The sequence below is a fragment of the Artibeus jamaicensis genome, unplaced genomic scaffold, assembly GCF_021234435.1.
Source record: "Artibeus jamaicensis isolate MK-2021 breed Jamaican fruit bat unplaced genomic scaffold, CSHL_Jam_final contig_700, whole genome shotgun sequence".
NCBI lineage: Eukaryota > Metazoa > Chordata > Mammalia > Chiroptera > Phyllostomidae > Artibeus > Artibeus jamaicensis.
Window position 1 is genome coordinate 1,041,986 of NW_026521930.1, and position 20,056 is coordinate 1,062,041.

Here is a 20,056-nt window from a genome sequence, read left to right on the forward strand (position 1 = left end):
AACCTGTGAGCTAAGAATGGTTTTTCCATGGTTGGTAAAAGAGAAAAATAATATTCTATGACATATGCAAATGGCATGAAGTTCAAATCTCAGGATTCATAAATAAAGTATTATGGAAGCACACCCACGCTCCATCACTTAATATTACCTGTGGCTGCTTTTGAACTACTGTGGCAGCACATAGCTGCCACCAAAACCATGTGGTACACAAAGTCTAAACTATTACTGCTTGGTCCTTCACTAAACAGTTTGCTAGCCCCTGCTCTAGCACATGGTTCCCAAACTCTGCTGCATGTTGAGTTACCAGGAACTTTTTTAAAAGAGGTTTTTTATTTTATTTATTTGTTTTTTTATTTTTTATTTTTCAACTCTCACCTGAGGACACACTTAGAGGGGAAGGGAGGGAGATAGAGGAAGAGAAACATCAATGTGAAAGAGAAACATGGATCAATTGCCACTTGTACATGCCCCGACCAGGTACAGAACCTGCAACCTACGTATGTGCCCTGACTGGGAATTGAGCCCACAACCTTTCAGTTAATAGGGTGACACTCTAACTGAGCCACAATGGCAAGGGCTACCAGGAAGTTTTAAAAAGCTTAATGCTTAAGTCATGCTCTAGACAAAGTAAGTCAGACTCTCTGGGGGTTGAGCCAGGCATGAGATCCACTATGCAGCTGAGTTTGGGAACCTCTGTCATAGCCCCTACTGTGTGCCTCCTGACTCACCTAGGAGGGCTGAACCAACCTCAGAAAGCTTACCCAGAATTTAAGCACCTCTTTGCTCCAAGGCCTGTGGGCAGGGTTGCAGGCTGGCCCCCAGAGGCCTTATTTTGTGTGACCCACACAGTAATTTTTTAAAATAAATTTGCCTCTTTTAAAAAAGATTTTATTTATTGTTTTTAGAGAGAAGGGAAGGGAGGAAGAAAGAGAGGGAAACATCAATGTATGGTTGCCTCTTCTGTGCTCCCTACTGGGGACCTGGCCCAACTCCAAGCAGGTGCCCTGACTGGGAATCGAACCAGTAACCCTTTGGTTTGCAAGCTATTGCTCAATCTATTGAGCCACACCAGCTAGGGCCCATGCAGTAATTTTTAAAGCTGAAATTTCACTATGGCATCTGGGTTCAGATACTCTTGAAGCCCCCAGTTCCAAGTGGCAATAATCCTCTGGATCTGACTCAGCCTCATTGTTTAACATTACCCACTTGGTACCTGAAAGCATTTGAGTTCAAGTACCCTGACTTAACAGTAAGGAAGTCTAGCCCAGCACACTTCAAATTTTAACATGCACATGTATTCCTGGGGGCTTAGATTCCAATTCAGCAGTTCATGTGGGCCCGCATGTTGTATCTCTAACAAGCTACTAAATGATGCTGATCTGGAGGGCTTGGTACTTTAAGTAGTTAGGCTGTAGACTATGGTTCTCAAACTTTGGTATGGCCCAGAGTCTTCCAGGGGGCTGTTCAAACTTGGTTTCTGATTCAGGAGGCCTGGCTTGAGACCTGAGGATTAGCCTTTGTAACAAGTGTCCAGGCAATGCTGCTGCAGCTTGCTAGGAGCCAGATTTTGAGAACCACTGCTCTAGGCTGTGTGCTTGACCCACTGGCTCACACCTAGGGTAGGGGGCTCAGAGGTCTCCCAGACAGCAGGGTCTTTACTCCATCCAACAATGTCAGAAGCCCAGCTGTTGCCAAGGGAGTCAGGTCTTTCTTGGCTTCTTTAGTCAACTGTCTCTATGACCTGACCCAAGCAGGTCCTTTCAAGTTCAAACCCACAATTTAAAGACAACTGGAATCAGAGAGACGCAAATTAAAACCACGATGAGATATCACTTTACACCAGTCAGGATGGCTATCATAAACAAAGCAACAAACAACAAATGTTGGAGAGGGTGTGGGGAAAAGGGGTCCTTAGTTCACTGTTGGTGGGATTGCAGACTGGTACAACCATTATGGAAAACAGTATGGAATTTTCTCAGAAAAATAAAAATCGACCTGCCTTTTGACCCAGCAATTCCACTGCTAAGATTATCCTAAGAATCCTAAAACATCAATTTCAAAGAACCTATGCACCACAATGTTCATAGCAGCACAATTTACAATAGCCAAGAGTTGGAAGCAACCTAGGTGCCCGTCAGTAAATGAATGGATCAAAAAATTGTGGTACATATACACAATGGAATTCTATGCAGCAGAAAGAAAGAAGGAGCTACTACCCTTTGCAACAACACAGATGGAGCTGTAAAGCATTATGCCGAGTGAAATAGGCCAGGTGGTGAAAGACAAATACCATATGATCTCACCTTTAACAGGAAGCTAAACTACAAAACAAACAAGCAAGCAGAATAAAAACAAAGACACTGAAATTGAGAACAAGGGGACAATGACCAGAGGGGAGAGGGAAGGGAATTTAAGGGGGAAAAAGGGGAGAGATTTGGAGGAACAAATATGAAGGACACAGGGACGAGAAGCAAGGGGGGGTGGAAATGGGAGGGAGGTGGGGAGCACGGGTTGGGGGGGGCTGGGATGGGAGAAATAGACAAAAAACTGTACCCGAAAAATAACCAAATTTAAAAAATGGGAAAAAATAACAATAAAAAAATAAAGACAACTGGAGCCCGGAGATGGCAGGATTTTCTCCCTGATGGAGGTCTCACATTAGATACTACAGGTGGCACTGCTCAAACAGATTTGAACCCCAGATATGGGGTCTTAGGTGGGCCCAGGCCTCCAGCCACAGAGCAGGTGGGAAGAGGCCACACCCCAAAGATATCTATGGCTGCTGCAGCTTCAGGAGCACTGGCAGGGCCCTCTTGAGGGTCAGGCTGGGCCCAATGCCATCCACTGCAACTGCCTTGAACAAGAATGACCACCCTGGCCAGGACCGGTTTCCCAGAGTCCTTGAACCTGAGAGGGCTGGTGGCTCAATCTGGATGGCTGAACTAGTGTTGATCAGAGATTATGTATTATTTAATTCTCTTCCTGGACCCTTCCAGGCAGACTGGCTGTCTCACAGGGGCCCAGTTTGGCTCCCTGGCAGAGCCATGTGACAGGATGGCATGTGGGGCCTGGCCCCAGAGGTTGGGAGGCTTCGGCAGCCCTTATTCAAGCCCCAGCCCTCCACCCGCCAGCGGGGCGACCTTGGGCAGCAGCTGCTCTGTGGAGTGGTGATAGTGACACCTTGCAGGACTGACTGGAGGATTAAATGAGATGGTGTGTGGGTAAAGTGCTGAGGCAGCATCCGGCACACATTAGGTGCTCAACAAATGGTGGCTGCTGCTATCAATGTAATAATAGATATTAGTTATGATTGTTTAGTTACGTGAACTGCTCTACCCCAGCCTCCTCCCATTCTCTGCAGCCTGGTAGACAGAACAGCTTATAGTCAACTCCTGTTTAAGTGCTTACTGTGTGCTGACCATGGTTCTAGGCTAGTGACATTCAGTATAAATATAACACAAGCCCAAGTATGACCCACATAAGCAATTTCAAGTTTTCTGAAAGCCACATTTTTAAGTGACGAGAAAAAAAAGAAACAGGTGAAATTAATTTTAATAATATATTTCATGGAACCCCTAATTCAAAATATCATCACTTGAACATGTCATCAATAACAAAAGTTATTAATGAGATTTTTATGGTCAACACATCTTTTTAAAATTTTACTTGTGGTAAACAATTTAAAAAAACAAAATTTAACATTTTAACCATTTTAAGTGTACAGGTCAGTGATGTTAAACACATTCACATTGTCATGCAACCATCTCCACCGTCCATCTCCAGAACTTTTCTCAATATCTTCTACGTCTCTCTTTCATACAATGTCTTTGAGGTCTGGACAGTGTTTTACACTGAGGGTACATCTCAGCCCACCAAGTGGCAAGTCTATCACTAAGTAGTCACCACATGTGAGTAGCAGCTTCTGTGTTAGGCAGAGAAGTTCTGCTGGGGCAAACATGGGGATGCGAGGCCAGCACACACTCACAGGAGATTTAGAAGTCTAGTGCAGGGAGACAGATGGGAAACACGTGAATAGATCAGATGGTCTCTGATGGTATATTAGTGCTACAGATTATGAATAGGGCCACGGGCTAGGGTGCTCCAGGGGTTGGGGGCCAGGGTGAGTAGCATTTGAGCTAAGACTTCAAAGAAGTAGCCAGCTCCATGAAGATCTAGGGTGATGGTCCTCAGTTCTGCCCATGCATCAGATTCTGTGTGGAAGTTTAAAAATATGTATATAGACACCAGGCCCCACATCAACCTGCAGAGTCAGAATAGCTGAGCATGAGGCTCAACGTGTGTGTGTGTGTGTGTGTGTGTGTGTGTCTATGTGTGTGTTAAGAGCTCGCTTGAGCCCTGGCTGGTGTGGCTCAATGGATTAAGTGCCAGCCTGCAAACCAAATGGTTGCTGGTTTGATTCCCAGTCAGGGCTCATGCAGGGGTTGCAGGCCAGGTCCCCAGTAGGGGGCACACAAGAGGCAACCACACCCTGAAATTTCTCTCCCTCTCTTTCTCCCCCCCTTCCCCTCTCTCTAAAAATAAATAAATAAAATCTTTTTTTAAAAAAGAGTTCACTTGAGGCACAGCCATGAGAGCTGTGGCAGCTGCTGAGGACCAGTGGTGAAATGACCTTGGCATATTGGAGGAGCAGAATGAGGAAGGACCAGGATAGGAGGGGCATATGGAGGGGGACAGCAGCCAGGCCTCACCGGCCCTGGAGACAATGGTAAAGGGTTTGGGTTTTATTCTAAGTGTGGTAGAAAGTTTCTGTGCGACTTGTCACAGGAAAATGCAAGGTCTTCTGGACAAAAATTTTGGACACTCTGCCAATGACAAATAATAAGAAGAGGTTTAAGGTGCCATGTCTTATTGCCTTTAATCTGGTAATGGGGAAGGATTTTCAAGGTGGGTGTTTAAATATGAAATATGGGTGTGTTTCCATAGAAGTGTATGGAATCTGTTGATTGAGGGGTCGGGGATGACAGGCTTACTGGCCTGGTCTTCCCAGGAGGGAGTCCTTCAGCCTCCTCTCTCCTCACCCCCATCTCACCCTAATATCTATTGACTTCTTCTCTTTTGACAGCTTTTATTAGTCTGTCAACGCAGGTTGCTATAACAAAATACCACAGACTGAGCAGCTTAAACAACAAAAGCTTGTTTTCTCACAGTTCTGGAGGCTGAAATCCAAGGTCAAGGTGTCTACTGAGACCTCTCCTGGCTCACAGTTGGCCTCCTTCCTGCTGTGCTCTCATATGGTCTCGCCTCCGAGAGGGCACATCCCTGTTGTCTCTGGGTGTCCAAACATCCTCTCCTTATAAGGAGGCCAGTTCGATTGGATTGAGGTGCACGCTATTGGCCCCACTTAACTTCATCATCTCCTTAGTAACCCTGTCTTCAAGTGCAGTCACCTTCTGAGGTCCTGGTGTTTAGGGCTTCAACATATAAACTTGAGAGTGGGGACACCATTCAGCTCTAAGTGGCAGGTGGACAGAAAGAAACCAGGTGCTTTTCTCACCCCACAGCACCCCCCCACACACACACACACAAGAAGCAGCTATATTTGGATATTTAAATAAAAGGCACCTTCCAAATGGAAAGGTTTTCAGTCTCAAAACCAAACCAATGAACACCAGTTGACTTTCAAACCTTCCTCCAGCTTTGAAGGTCATACATACTTATGGAATACCTACTGTGTGCAAGTTTCAAGCTCAAGCATCAGGAAATCTGTCCTGGGATCTCCTCACCCAGTAGGGCAGATTAGAGAGGGATATAAATAACCATGATGCAAGGCATATGGGAGCAAATAAAATAGGAGCTGGTCCACAGAAAATATCATGTCTCCCAGGGGCAGGAGGAGGAAGAGAAGATGACTTTGGTTCAGTGGGGACCGGGAAATGAAGTAGGTACTATTTTCCCTCATTTTACAGATGGGACAACCAGGACACAGAAAGGGTAAGTCTATTCTACAAGGTCACACAGCAAATAAGTGACAGCTAGGATTAGAACCCAGGTTCTTAAACATTACCCTATTTTAAAGGAGAATGAGGGAAATAAAAGGAGACATGTAAGTTGGGGCCACACTAAAAGGTGTCTTGAACACCAGCTGAAGCTTTGGCCTTTGTTCTGCAGACACGAGGAACCATTGAAAGTTTCTGACTGAAGTGTGCTGTGGTGACAGCTGAGCCTCTGGGAAGTGCAGCACAAAACCTGAAGCGTTCGTTTACTGAGCTGGGAAATTCCCCTTCCCGCACTCGTGTTTTCTAAATTGCAGGTAAGTGAGAAAACTTCCCAACCACCTACACATTTCCATCCTTCTTTCCCCAACAAGGATAATAATAGCCAACATTTACTCAGTGCTATGCTAAGAGATTTACATGCATTATCTCATTTTAATCCTCCCTGAAAATAAAGGCCCAGGGAGGGAGGTGTTGTTGCTGGCCTGCTTACAGATGAGACACCAGAGGCTCAGAGAGGTGCTGTGATGGGTCCATGACTCCGCCCAACTCTGTCTGACTCCCAAGCTCACATTTTGAATAATTATAGAATAATTCATGCATACCAGTGGAAAACAGAGAGCTGGACCTACTCATGGGCCTCAAAATTTTACCAGGTTGGCCTTATTTTTCTGACTGTAGAAAGGGACACTTCTTTTTATTCCCAGGTGAGTAACCACCTCCCTCCTCCACCCCTACTCTCCACACACCGCTGCATCTTCCAAGGCTCACAGATACTCTCCACTCCAAGTTGCCTCCAGTCTTGGCAGGGAGGGAGGGAGGGAGGGAGCAAATGAAACTGGCTGCATTCTTCCCTGCTGGCTGTCAACACACACCACCCACCCTGGGCAAGTGGCCACTTGCATGGCTGGGGAGGGGACGATGGTGTGCTCACCATCGGCATCCCAAGTTGCCTGCCCATTAGGAAGCGATGACATGACTGCTGGCATCAGGCCTGGTGGGTGAGGTGTTTTCCCATGTAAATTTGATTGTACAGGATAAAGCCCGGTGCAGCCAAGTCCCTGGCAATGAGGAAATAAACACAGCTTCAAGGCCCTGTCAACAAGGGCTTGGAAGGCAGGAGCCCTCCAGGAAATACAAGTTCTGAAGCTGCCACCAACTCTGAAATCCATCTTTGGCTCACCCTGTCCTCAAGAGAAAAGGAAAGGTACTCCTGCCTCAATTCTGGAAAGAATTGTTGCACTACTGAGACCCCAGGCAAATTTTCTCAGTTAACATCATTCTCTTGGGGGCTTTTTAAACATTTATTTGTTTAAAAAGGTAACAGAAATTTTTGGAAAAAAACGGTTGCAAATATTAGAGCACAGGCTGAAGAATATATCTAATCTGAACTTCTCGCCCTGACCAGTATGGCTCAGCTGTTTGGGTGTCGTTCCGCAAAGGGAGAGGTTGCCGGTTCGATTCCCTGTCAGTGCACATGCCTGGGTTATGGGTTCAGTTTCTGGTTGGGTCAGAGTGTACACGAGAGGCAACTAATCTATGTTTCTCTCGCTTTGTTTCTCCTTCCCTTCCCTCTCTCTGAAAAAATTAATAAAGAGGTAAATAATCTGAACTTCTCTTTCAAGCTAGTTCTGCCAAATAGTAGACACTTAATCCCAACCAATCTAGCATTTCCAGTGCCCCTTTTTCTAAAGTCACATCTAAATTCTAAGAAGCTTACATTTATTTATTTATTTAATTGAATTTATTGGGGTGACATTGGTTAATAAAATTATACAGGTTTCAGGTATACAATTCTAAAGAAGCCTACATTTAAAAAAATTCTTCTATAATTCTCACTGCCTAACAACCATTTCCCTGACAGTTTATTTTTCCATGAAGCTTAATCTCATTTTCATCAAGTAATATTCTATCATAAACATTTTTCCTTGTTGATTTGATTTTTTCTGTTAATTATTTGTAATCATATAAGCAATAGCTGTTCATTCCCAGTGAAGTAAAAGATACACACCACAGATAAATTAAAAATATTAAAATAACCACAGATCCTTCTACATGAAGATAATCAGCATAAACATGTTGGTTAATTCCATACATATTTTTTCTTATGTACATAAATACCTATAAATTTATAGTTTTTTTAAACAAAAATAATTAACTATTCTTCAGGGCTCCCAAATATTTCATCTTGCACCTGTACCGGCCGCATCCTTCTGCTCGGTTGTACACTTAGATTTTCTTGCCATGACCATCTGTGTCCATGCAGAGAGACAGGCAGTGAGGGTTTCATTGGCACAAGATGTGCTCACCTTTCAAACCTACCTATGGCACTTGGCCACCAGGTGAACAGGGAAGTGACAAACCAGGAGCACTCTGGCCTACTGACAAGGCTTAGCATGTTGGCCAGAGGCCAGATAGTTGCTTATTTCTCCTTTAAAATGCCATTCAAAAAAGAAAGGGTTTTTCTGGCAGCTCTGGCCACAGCTGCTGTTTAGGAGTTTAGGGTCTTTGGGCTGGGGTGGCAGGACATGTGTCAGACTAGGATGGAGACCGATGTCATCTTAGACCAGTAGTAGAAAAACCCACGGAACAGGTTTTGTGAGAACATTGCCTTGCACAGCAGCTGGTGGCCAAGGGGCAGGTTGTCCTTGAGTTGCAAGTGGCAAGATATTTTACCTAATCTGGTGAGTTTATGAGGCAAGGGAGGATCTTGGCTCAATCTGCCTCCTGGTACAGTGTAGCATGTGGAGATGGTTTTTTGATGGTGTGCTGATAAAGGTCTTTCATGTCACTAGCAACTATTTGTGTTGTGTTAAAAAAACATACATAATTAGTAACCTTGAACCTGTGATTTTGTGGACATTGTTGCTTAAGACAAAGCTCAAGTAGGTATTTAAGTAAAAACAAGAGTGAGTCAATGTGAAGAAAGATATTGAGTCAATAAGAGTGTAACTGATACCCAGTTGCAGCCCAAATTGAGAAGACAGCACTCAAGGCCTGTCCTTGGGGCTCAAGAGTTAGTTCCTGAGAACACAGAGCCAGCCAGTCACCACTATCAGCTCCATCCTTGACCTGCCTTTGGTACTACAGGCCTCTGTCTTCACAGGCAGCTCCTTGGACCTTCTCCACCTTGCAGTGTGAGCTGGGTCAAGGATCCAGAAGGTACTGGAAACAAGCAGTCAGCACAGGTGCATGATCTGCGTTCCCAACACTGGGAAGCTGGGCCGGTCCGGTCAGTTTTGAACACAGAGGTCCTGTCCTGCAACATTGTGGTAAATGCTTCTGAACTTGGGCCTTGGTGTTGCCACCTGCACCATAACTTGAGCTTTTGTTTCTTTTTGAAGTGAGATTTTTTAAATTAGTCTATGTATTTTAGCTTTTCTTTAGACTCTGGATGATCATGTTGGCATAGAAGGGGTCCCAGGGATCTCCCACTACTGTGGATGATCCCATTCAGGTATGTGTCAGTCTTTAAAGATATAAAATGGGACCTGGCTGGTGTGGCTCGGTGGATTGAGAGTCAGACTGTGAACAAAAGGTTGCAGGTTTGATTCCTGGTCAGGGCACATGCCTGGGTTGTGGGCAAGGTCCCCGGTCGGGGGACATAGGAGAGGCAACCACACACTGATGTTTCTCTCCCTCTCTCTAAAAATAAATAAATAAAATGTTTTACATATATATATTTGACTCTCAGCACTTGGTGGGAGCTAGTAAAAGTGACTCAGTAGGTGGGTGTTGTTGGATCATCACCAGGAAGGGGGTCCCCAGATCTGTGTCCTAAAGATCAAGATGTCCTAAAGGTCAAAGAAAGTGCAGACAGAGGTTCCTCATCCTGTGTCAGTTTCTTTTGTGATCTTTATAACTTTCACCATCAAAAAAAATTAGTTCCTGTGTCCTTTGCATATTACCACCTAAGAGTTCCTGTGTCCTTTGCATATTACCACCTCATCCTGTGTCAGTTTCTTTTGTGATCTTTATAACTTTCACCATCAAAAAAATTAGTTCCTGTGTTCTTTGCATATTACCACCTATTTGTCTGGTTGGCACCATGTAACAAACATGCATTTAACTGTTCATTTTAAATACTGCAGTGTTCCATTTGGATTTGGAAAATAGTCATTTTTATCACTTGCATAAGCCCTTGAAAAATAAAAGCTAGTAAGAGCCAGTATACATATATTGCTGTAAGCCAAGCATTGTAGAACAATGTTTAGAAAACACCTGCAAAGGTAGGTGTTGTATTGTCCTCCAGTATTCATATGAGAAAATGGAGGCCCAGAGACATCATGTAGCTTACCCCAGGTTGCACAGCCCACCTGGATTCAAAGGTTGGCTCCAGCACCCAAGCCCTGAGCCTCTTCTTCCCTACATGGGGAGTCATGGGTTAGCTTTTCCTGCATGATCTGCCTGTTTTGGATTTCTTCCTGTATTAGGGGAAATTCACCCCAACATTCCAGCCAAGAGATAGAAGACTTTTGAAAATATGATCCAGCTCAGCTAAAAGTTGGTGGCTACAGGCAGAGCCAATGTTTGGCAGGACCATCCCTGGTAGCCCAGAAGATGCCTTGGAGCAAATCAGAAAGGTGCCACTGTGTGTGGGTGCAGACCCTGTGGGTGCAGACCCTGTGGGTACAGACACTGGGCACACGGGGCATGGGTTGGACTTTGGCTCCCATCCCAAAGCTTCCAGCCTGAACAGGCACACCCAGTACAATCTTTCCTGGTGCCCTTATGGTTAGTTACGAAGCAGGTAGAAGCAGCCATTCTTGGGGCCATAGAGGCCTTATTTCCACCAGGAACACCAGTCTACTGAGAAGTGGTGACAGATCCTTTCCTCCAAAAAGCCTATCTGTTATGGACCCTGCAGCCTGCTTTTCATGTAGTGCCCAAGGGGCAAAGGTGTGTCCTGTGCTGAGCTCTGAGCAGTGGTATCTCCTGTGTCCCAGGCCTCCACTGAGCTGACTGTGGGGAGGGAGGACATGGTGGGGCAAATTGTGGCTTCACATCTAGAGACCAGGCCAGGTTTTCCAAGGCCCCTGTTACATGCTGTCTGCAAGGTATGGCCAGTGTTTTCCACTGGCAGCAGCTCTGAGCACTTGCCTGATATTGTCACTCATCTTTCACCCAGACTGACACAGCATGCTGCTCTGCTCCAAGCTGGCAGTTGGCAGGAGGGAGCCTGGCCTAGGGTTGGAGTGAAGATGGCAGCAGGCCCTGCCCCACTTCCTTTGTCCATGCTGGCTCCTGTTGTGGTCGAAGCTCTGTTCTTACCTCTCCTTGACCATATTTGGTGCCTGCTGCTTTGGCTTAACCAGCTCCCTTCCTTTCCCAGCACCGCAGATTACAAAATTTATACCGTAATTGGCCTCTTCAGGAAAGATTGTTTGGTTTTGCCCAGTGACGAAGGGAGAGAGCTGGCACCTGAGTCATGACTAGATTCCCAGGGTCTTAAAGGAGGTGCAGGGAGGAAAGTGCACAGGGCAGGGTCCCCTTCCACCCCACCTGAGGCAGCCGGCTTCCCACAGGAAGCCCTCAGCACTCCCCCAAGATAGCTTAGAATTAGCCCAGGAGGAATGCAGTCTGTATTCCAGGACTGGGTTCCCCCTCGCCACCCACATCCTATGGGCTGGCAGCAGCCATGCAGAGGGGTGGTGGGAATCTGCAGCACCACAAGGTATGGGATACAAGAAGGGGTCCATAAGGAAACTCACAGGCTGGAGTCAGCAGCACAGGGTGCATTGCTGCCCCAGGCTCCCATCATCAGGCAGAGGGACATGCGGGGCCAGGACACCTGCTGGAGTGGTGAGGGCTCTATTCCCGGGCAGCAACCCCTGGCCCAGTGCCCTGAGCCTCTCTTCATATGGGTCTTCCTTCACAAGTGTATGAAGTGGCCTTGTCAGCAGCCAAAACATGTGGGCTGCATATACAGCTGCTGGTGTCAGGCAGGCTGGGTTTAGCAGTAGCTGTCTACAGGGGATCTCTGAGAAAGCCAGTTGCCCACCACTCAAGACCTGGAAACCCTGGGATTTCCTTGCCAGCGAAGGACTCGGTCCCACAAGGAGCAGAGCCTGGGTGGGTGCCCCTTCTTCAGCTGGCCATTTTGAATGACTCTGCTCCTTGCATAAAATAATAATAATAGCAGCTACCATGTGTCTAAACACACTATAGGCAGGCACTGAGCAAAGTGCTTCCCGTACATTGTCCCACTGAGTCCTGGCAACAACCTAGAAGACATGGGCACTATTACCCTTATTTTACAGATGAGACTCCAAAAGACCAACCTATTGTTGTCCCGAATTGAGCCCCTCCCTTGAGGAAACAGGAGAGCCGGACCCCAACGGGGGCCTGGCTCCCAAGCCCCACCCTATTTCCCCCTCAGTGGGAATGCACTTCTCAGTCCTTCACATAGGGCATTTGGTGGCCTGTCAAAGGCCATGGGATACACCCCTCTGTGCTGTGGCCTGGACTTCCTCACTGCCCTTGGAGGGCTTCCCTGCCCCATAGAATGAGAGGGTGACTCCACCCTCATTGCAACACTGAGAGAAACAGTGGGACACCACCCTGAAACATGGGACAGTGACTGCAAAAGGCACCTCCATAGGATGCGAGAGTGCAGCCACTGTCTGGACACCACAGAGACAGAAGGGAGTGACCCATTGATGATCCTACCACAGAGGACTCTGTGGTGATGTCAGCATGACTTTGCCACAAATTCTTAGCATTTCAGGGACAGAATGAACACGAAAATACTTCTAAACCAGTGCCTTTCATCCACTCAAGTCACAACCAACAGAGAATGAGCATATTTGTAGCACATGCTGTAGTCAAGGGATAGGGCAGCACGTGCTGATGGCAGAGGGGCAGGAGCTCCCACAGCCCAGACCAGCCCACACAGCCTGGTCACCCAAGGGTCCAGCGTTTGGACAGCTCCGCTCGCCTGAAGCACCTATCGGAGCCCCTCCCCACGCTCCCCGGCAAGCCTGAAGTGCAGCTCCTCTTCCTTGCTTTGCTCCCACAGCTCTTGTAACTGTGGTTTGCATCCCTTCACCTCATAGCAGCCTTTTCCTTCTGGGCGGTGAGGTTGTTTCCCGTCTGAGAGTATTCTGATGTTACAGTCACCATCCTTACTGTGCTCATACGGGGACACATGTATCCATGCTCACGAGGTTGTGTGCACAACATAAACAAGAAGTGAAAGCGTGTTGGGTCCTGATCATCACATTCTAAAAGCAGCAGAGGTAGCCGATTATTCTCCAAATGACTGCACCATCTTATACCCCATCAGCATGTGGAACTGTGCTTTTCCTCAAAGCTCGGCCAATACCCGGTGCTGCAAAACACTTTAAGTTTTGTGAATCTGATGGCTGCCATACAGAATTCTTAAACATAACTCCATTCTCTCTTTCTTACATGCTTGCACACACATATAAGTACACATCCACTGATTAATGAGAAAGATATTCCCATGAGCCAGGACAATAATGCCTTTATACCAACACTGAAAACATACTTTGCATATATTCATTCATACTTCATAAAAATTAGAAACTTGATTACAGCTACCAGATCCTAATTTCATATCACAATTTAAAAAATAATCATTTCAATCAGCATCAATTAAAAATTGCTTTTTAAAATGTTTTTTGTCTCCTGTGGGCATGTGGGCAACACAAAGCCAGAGTTTGTTTGTTTTTGTTTTTGTTTTGTTTTTACTATATTTTATTGATTATGCTATTACAGTTGTCCCATTTCCACCTTCACTCCCCTCCACCCTGCACACCCTCTCCCACCTACATTCCCCCTCTTTAGTTCATGTCCATGTGTCATAAGTTCTTTAGCTTCTACATTTCCCATACTATTCTTGCCCTCCCCCTGTCTATTTTCTACCTACCGTCTATGCTACTTATTTTCTGTACCTTCTCCCCCCTTCTCCCCCTCCTACTCCCCTGTTGCTAACCCTCCATGTGATCTCCATTTCTGTGGTTCTGTTCCTGTTCTAGTTTGCTCAGTTTGTTTTTATTTTTGTTTTAGGTGTGGTTGTTAATAACTGCAAGTTTGCTATCATTTTACTATACATGTTTTTTTTAACTTCTTTTTCTTAGATAAGTTCCTTTAACATTTCATAAAATAAGGGCTTGGTGATGATGAACTCCTTTAACTTGACCTTATCTGAGAAGCACTTTATCTGTCCTTCCATTCTAAATGAAAGTTTTGCTAGATAGAGCAATCTTGGATATAGGTCTTTGGATTTCATGACTTGGAATACTTCTTTCCAGCCCCTTCTTGCCTGGAAGGTCTCTTTTGAGAAAGCAGCTGACAGTCTGATAGGAACTCCTTTGTGGGTAACTGTCTCCCTATTTCTTGCTGCTTCTAGAATTCTCTCCTCCATTTTAATCTTGGGTAATGCAATTATGATGTGTCTTGGTGTGTGCTTCCTTGGGTCCAACTTCTTTGGGGCTCTGAGCTTCCTGTACTTCCTGGAAGTCTATTTCCTTTGCCAGAATGGGAAAGTTTTCCTTCATTATTTGTTCAAATAAGTTTTCCACTTTTTGCTCTTCCTCTTCCCTTTCTGGTCCCCTATGATTCTGATGTTGGAACATTTAAAGATGTCTGGAGGTTCCTAAGCCTTTCCTCATTTTTTTTGAATTCTTGTTTTTTCATATTTTTCTGTTTGGTTGCTTCTTTCTTCCTTCTGGTTCACTCCATTGATTTGAGTCCCAATTTTCTTCCCATCACTGTTGGTTCCCTGAGCATTTTCCTTCATTTTACTTAGCGTAGCCTTCATTTTTCATCTAATTTGTCACCAAATTCAACCAATTCTGCGAGCATCCTGATCACCCGTGTTTTGAACTGTGCATCTGATAGGTTAGCTATCTCTTGGTTGCTTAAAAGTATTGGCTCTGGGGATTTGATATGTTCTTCCGTTTGAGCCATTTTGGGGGGGTCTGGTCACACCTGTTACAAAGTGAGGGGCTGAGCCTTAGGTGTTCACCAGGCGGGGCAACCCAAGTCCCTGGGTTGTGACGCTGTATGTGGGGGCAGGATCTGATAAGGAACAATGGCACTTGCTGTACTCAACATCAGATTTCAGTCCCCTCTGCCACTTCCCCCAAGCAAACTGGGCCCTTCTGGTGCTGGTTCCTGGGTGGGTGGGTTTGTATACATTCTAGGACCCTGTAGACCCTCCCAACAAACTCTCCTGGGAGGTTGGGAGTCTCTCCCTGCATCTCAACCCACACAGGTGTTTTCAATCAGTGTTTTGAGGTTTTATTTCCAGGCACTGGAACCCTGGGTTGCACTGTCTTGCTCCCCAGTTTCACCTGGTTTATCTGCGCACAAATGTAGGGCAACCTGGTCAGCCAGCTGCCTTGCACACAGTGCCTCACTTCCCAATCACCACCTCGCTGAGTCTGCCCATTACCACCCTGTGCCCGGGGCCTGCCAGCTGCTGCCTGCACTCCCAGGGTCCACCTGCAGCCATCTTGCATACCTGGGGTGCCGGTGCCACTGCTTTTTGTGTCACGATCCCTCTCTGCCTGGCCCTGCCAGGTCTGGATGAATGTATCTATCTTTTAACTCCCTGGTTGTCTGACTTCCACACAATTCAATTTTCTGTCAGTTCTGGTTGTTGTTTTGTTTCTAAATTGTTGTCCTTATTTTGGTTGTGCAGGGAGGCACAGTGGGTCTACTTATGCTTCCATCTTGGCCGAAAGTCTCATTTCTTTTTTGTTTGACGACTGGCAAAAGCCTGGCACCTGGAACAGTGCTGAGCACACAGTCAGGCTCACTGGTTACTGACTGAGTAAACAAATCGATTAAACATTGAGAGGTACTAACTGATGTTATGCCGCTAAATCTAATAAAAATAAAAATAAAAATAAAAAACATTGATATGGTCCAAAATACAAAAGGTACAAAAAGAAGAAGTAACTCACTTTTAAATTCCCCTGGGCATCTAGTTTCCCATCTGAAGGCCGAGCTCATGACCGCTTTCTGGAATGGCCCCTGAGAGGTAAATGTGTCTACACTTTCTGTTCTTTACACAAATACATGCAGGCTTTATATACTTATCTGACCTTTCTTTTCTTCTACTTAACTGTATATAGACCTTGGCAGAATTCTCCTTCTCTTGTCAGCTCAAATAAGACCATTGTGGGTCCAGGAGAACTTGGAGGGAGCCACTTTCCTTAGTGCCTCCCTTCGTAACACTGGGCTTGACTTTATGGGAGGACCTATAGCTGTTGGAGAGAACAGCTTTGAGCAGATGAGGTGCGTGTATGCACACGGAAGGGGAGGCCAGAAACCAGGCGACCTGGTTTCCTTTTCCAGATCTACCTGTGACTCACTGTGACCATGGTTAAGTCCTACTGTGCTCTAGTCACCTCTCTACAAAATAAACATACTGTGCTTAACCCAATGGACTTAAAAGGGTGGAAGGAAGACATAGGAGGAAGCACTTGGAAGAGATCCTATGTCTTTGGACTAGCACACACTTCAGCCAGGTAGAAAATAATTAACAGACAATTTCCTAAAGGATGGTAATCAAGATAACTTAAGTGGTACACAGAGAAACACTTTTTCAAATACTGAAGTTATTTCCATGTTATTTTTAGGAAAAAATGGGTTAGCACATCTAACGTATTTCACAGGCATAGTATTGCTTAGTGTTCATAGTATTACTTCAGACAAGGCTGAGCTTTTTTTAAGTAAAAAAGCGAGTTGAAGTGATGTTATATACTAAGTAAATAATGATACAAGTGCTACAGAGATTTAGCAAAAATTGTAAAGGTGATGTGCAAATGCTGATGTTTGGGAAACACTGAATTCATGGATAGTGATGTGAAAACCCATTTTCGAATTTTTTTTTATTTAGTGCAAACATGCAGGGCACAGTAGTAGATCAGGTGCCAACAGACTTTTCCTGTGAAGAGCCAGACAGTTGATAGTTTAGGCGTTGCAGGCTGCACATGTCTCTGTCATGTCACCTTCTTTTCATAACCCTTTACAAATGTAAAAACCATCGTTAGCTCAAGGGCTGTACAAAATAGGCCTTGGGCTAGATCTTGAGTTGAAATTTCCAGGCTCTCGCAGGAAATTAAGCAGTTTACTGAGCATAATAGTTGCCCCAAATACAGGTAAAAACAACCTGGGTGGGACCCATTTATTAATAACATTAATGTTTTACTTACTCCTCTTTTTTCATTATTATTATGATCTCACAGATTTTTATGCATTTAATGTTTCACTTTATTGCTGGGTTGTTGTTGTTTTTTTAAGATGCTCAAATTGTCCCACCTTTGCCAGTGAAAACCCCTTCAAGGAGTCCTTCTGAGTGACCCTAGTAGTCTTTGGTACCTTCCTTTGGTTTCTGGTATAAGACATCCCAAGTTCATCTAGTACATTTTCTGCAACAAAAGTGGTATGAGCCATTTTTATAGGAAGCCCTGGTTTCTTTTGGTCAGGAATGGTGCATGGAGACCAAGCACTGGGTGCCTGCAATGCACATGTTTGCATTTATAAATAGAGATGACGTCCAACGTGTGTCTTGGCTCCTGGAGAGATTCTGACCACTCTCCTGACGTTTTCCTGTGCCACCTCCAGCCTGGGACAGGGAGCCCCATCTGCAGCTCTGACCCTGGCCAGCTGCTCAAGGACAGTCAGTTCTGGGGCTGCCCTAGCAGAGACAGAAACATTTTTCAATAACCAGAGTCAAATACATTTTCAGGTGACCCTTCAATTAACTATAAAAATCCAGCTACCCACAGCATTTACTCCCTGATAGCCTTGGATAATTGAGGTTTTAGTGCAAAAATAAGTACAGGGGATTTTAATGAAAGCATCTAACCTACAATTTACAGGAGTCACTAAGTCAGATGTCTGTATATGCCAAAACAGTGACTAAAAAAATGAGCAGAATGGGCTACATGTAAGAAAATCGGGGAGGCCAGGATGAGGGGGATGGGAGCGCAGGTTTCCTCAGGGGGCCGCTGCTCCCTGCTCAGTTCCAGCAGAACGCTGCCATGACAGACAGCTGTCAGATCTTCCTGATTTCTCGAAAGATGAAGAAAATCTAGGTTTTTGAAATGTGAAATCTCAGTTTTGGAATGGCAATAGATTCAAGCGTTTTGTTAAAACTTTATTTAGATATAATTTACATATATTTTAACTATGGTGTTTGAAGAGTTTTCACAAATGTATGCACCCAATTAGACACCATCTCATCAAGATGTAGAATATTTTCATCACCTCCAAAAGGTTTCCTTATGTATCTTTCTAGTCAATCCACCCTTAGCCCCAGGCCCAGAGACTCACAGATCTGTCTTCTGTCACTGGAGATGCATATTTCTTTTCTAGGGCTTCATATAAGTGGAATCATATATATGTTCTTTTTGTGTCTAGCTTTTTTTACTCAGCAATAATTTTTAAACATGCATCCATGTCGTATGTACCAGTAGTCGGTTCCTTTTCATTGCTAAAGAGTTTTCCATTGTATGGATATGCCCCAATTTGTTCATTTATTCACTCATTGGTGGACATTTTGCTTGTTTTTGGTTTGGGGTTATTAATGAATAAGGCTTCTATGAATATATATGTAAAGTCTTTGAGCATATTTTAGTTCTCTTGGATAAATAAAAGTGGAGTTGCTAAGTCATAGGATAAGTATCCTTTTAACTTTAGGAGAAACTGACCAACTGTTTTCCAAAGCCACTGCACCATTTTGCACCCCAGACAGTCCCACAGGAGAGCCCTGGCTGCTGCACACCCTCCCGGACACCCGGACACCAAGTGCTGTCAGACCCCATGGGTGGGAGGTGGCATCTCATTGGGGTTTGGATTTGCATTTCCCCAATGACTAATGAGGTCAGGTATCTTTTCACATTACAGTGGGTCATTCATATATCATCTTTATGAGGTGTCTTTTCAAATCTTTTGCCCATTTTTTGTTGGGTCTTTCGTCTTCTTATTTTCTAAGAACTGTTTATATATTCTGCATGCAAATTCTTTGTCAGACATATTATTACAAGTATTTTCTCCCAGTGGTTTGTTCTTTCATTTTTCATCAGTGTTTTTTGAAGATAAGATTTTAATTAACTACACTTTATAAGTTTTTTCTTTTCTGGTTCATGATTTAGTGGCCTATCTTAAATATTTTTGCCTATTCCAACACTGCACAGATTTTCAGTTCTAACTGCATCAAAGATCTAAATGTAAGAGCTAAAATTATAAAACTTAGAACAAATAATAGGAATAAGTCATATGGCCCTGGATAAGGCAATGGATTCTTGGATATGATATACCAAAGAGTAAGCAACAAAGGAAATATAGACCCCTGGCTGGTGTGGCTCAGTAGATTGAGTGCTGGCCTGCAAACCAAAATGTCACTGGTTCAATTCCCAGTCAGGGTACATACCAGGCTTGCAGGCCAGGTCCCCAACTGGGGGTGCTCGAGAGGCAACCAATCATTGTACCACATAGATGTTTCTCTCCCTTTCTTCCTTCTCCTGTCCCTAAAAATAAATAAAATCTTTAAAAAGAGAGAGAGAGACAAATTGGGTATTATCAAAATTAAAAAGTTTTTTGCTTCAAAGGACATCATCAAGAAAGTAAAAACCCACAGAATAAACATTTTTGAAGTACTTTATCTGATAAGAAACTTATATGGAATATATAAATAACTCTTAGAACTTAGTAATAAAAAGACAAATAGACCAATTAAAATATAAGCAAAAACTCTAAATACATATTTCTCCAAAGATTTATTGGTCATATAATGACTATATTGACCAATAACATACAAAACAGATATCAACATTGGTCATCAGGAAGTATAAATCAAAACCAGGATAAGCCACCACTTCACACTGACAAGGGTGACTATAATAATTATTTTTAATGGCTAAGAAAGGTTGGAAGATGTGGAGAAATTGGAACTTTCATACACTGTTAGTGGGAATGTAAAATAGTGCAGTCTCTATGAAATACAGTCTGACAGTGCTTCAAAGGGTTAAACATAGAATGACCTCATGATCCAGTGGGTATACCTACTCCTCGATATATACCCAAGAGAAATGAAAAATCCCCACCAAAACTTGTACACATAT

The 20,056-nt window shown here is 44.4% G+C and overlaps 1 protein-coding gene across 4 annotated transcripts in view; it reads left to right on the forward strand.

Moving 5' to 3' along the window:
• The window catches only part of SCNN1B (sodium channel epithelial 1 subunit beta), a 60,678-nt gene that overhangs the window by 15,681 nt on the left and 24,941 nt on the right, over nucleotides 1-20,056 (forward strand). For 3 of the 4 annotated variants that reach the window (XM_037140466.2, XM_053671734.1, XM_037140464.2), the window contains exon 2: nucleotides 6,130-6,271. The gene's annotated coding sequence lies outside the window, so the exon portion shown is untranslated. Of the gene's footprint in view, nucleotides 1-6,129; nucleotides 6,272-6,990; nucleotides 7,162-20,056 lie in introns of all 4 variants that reach the window. The other variant, XM_037140465.2, reaches the window with a different exon arrangement.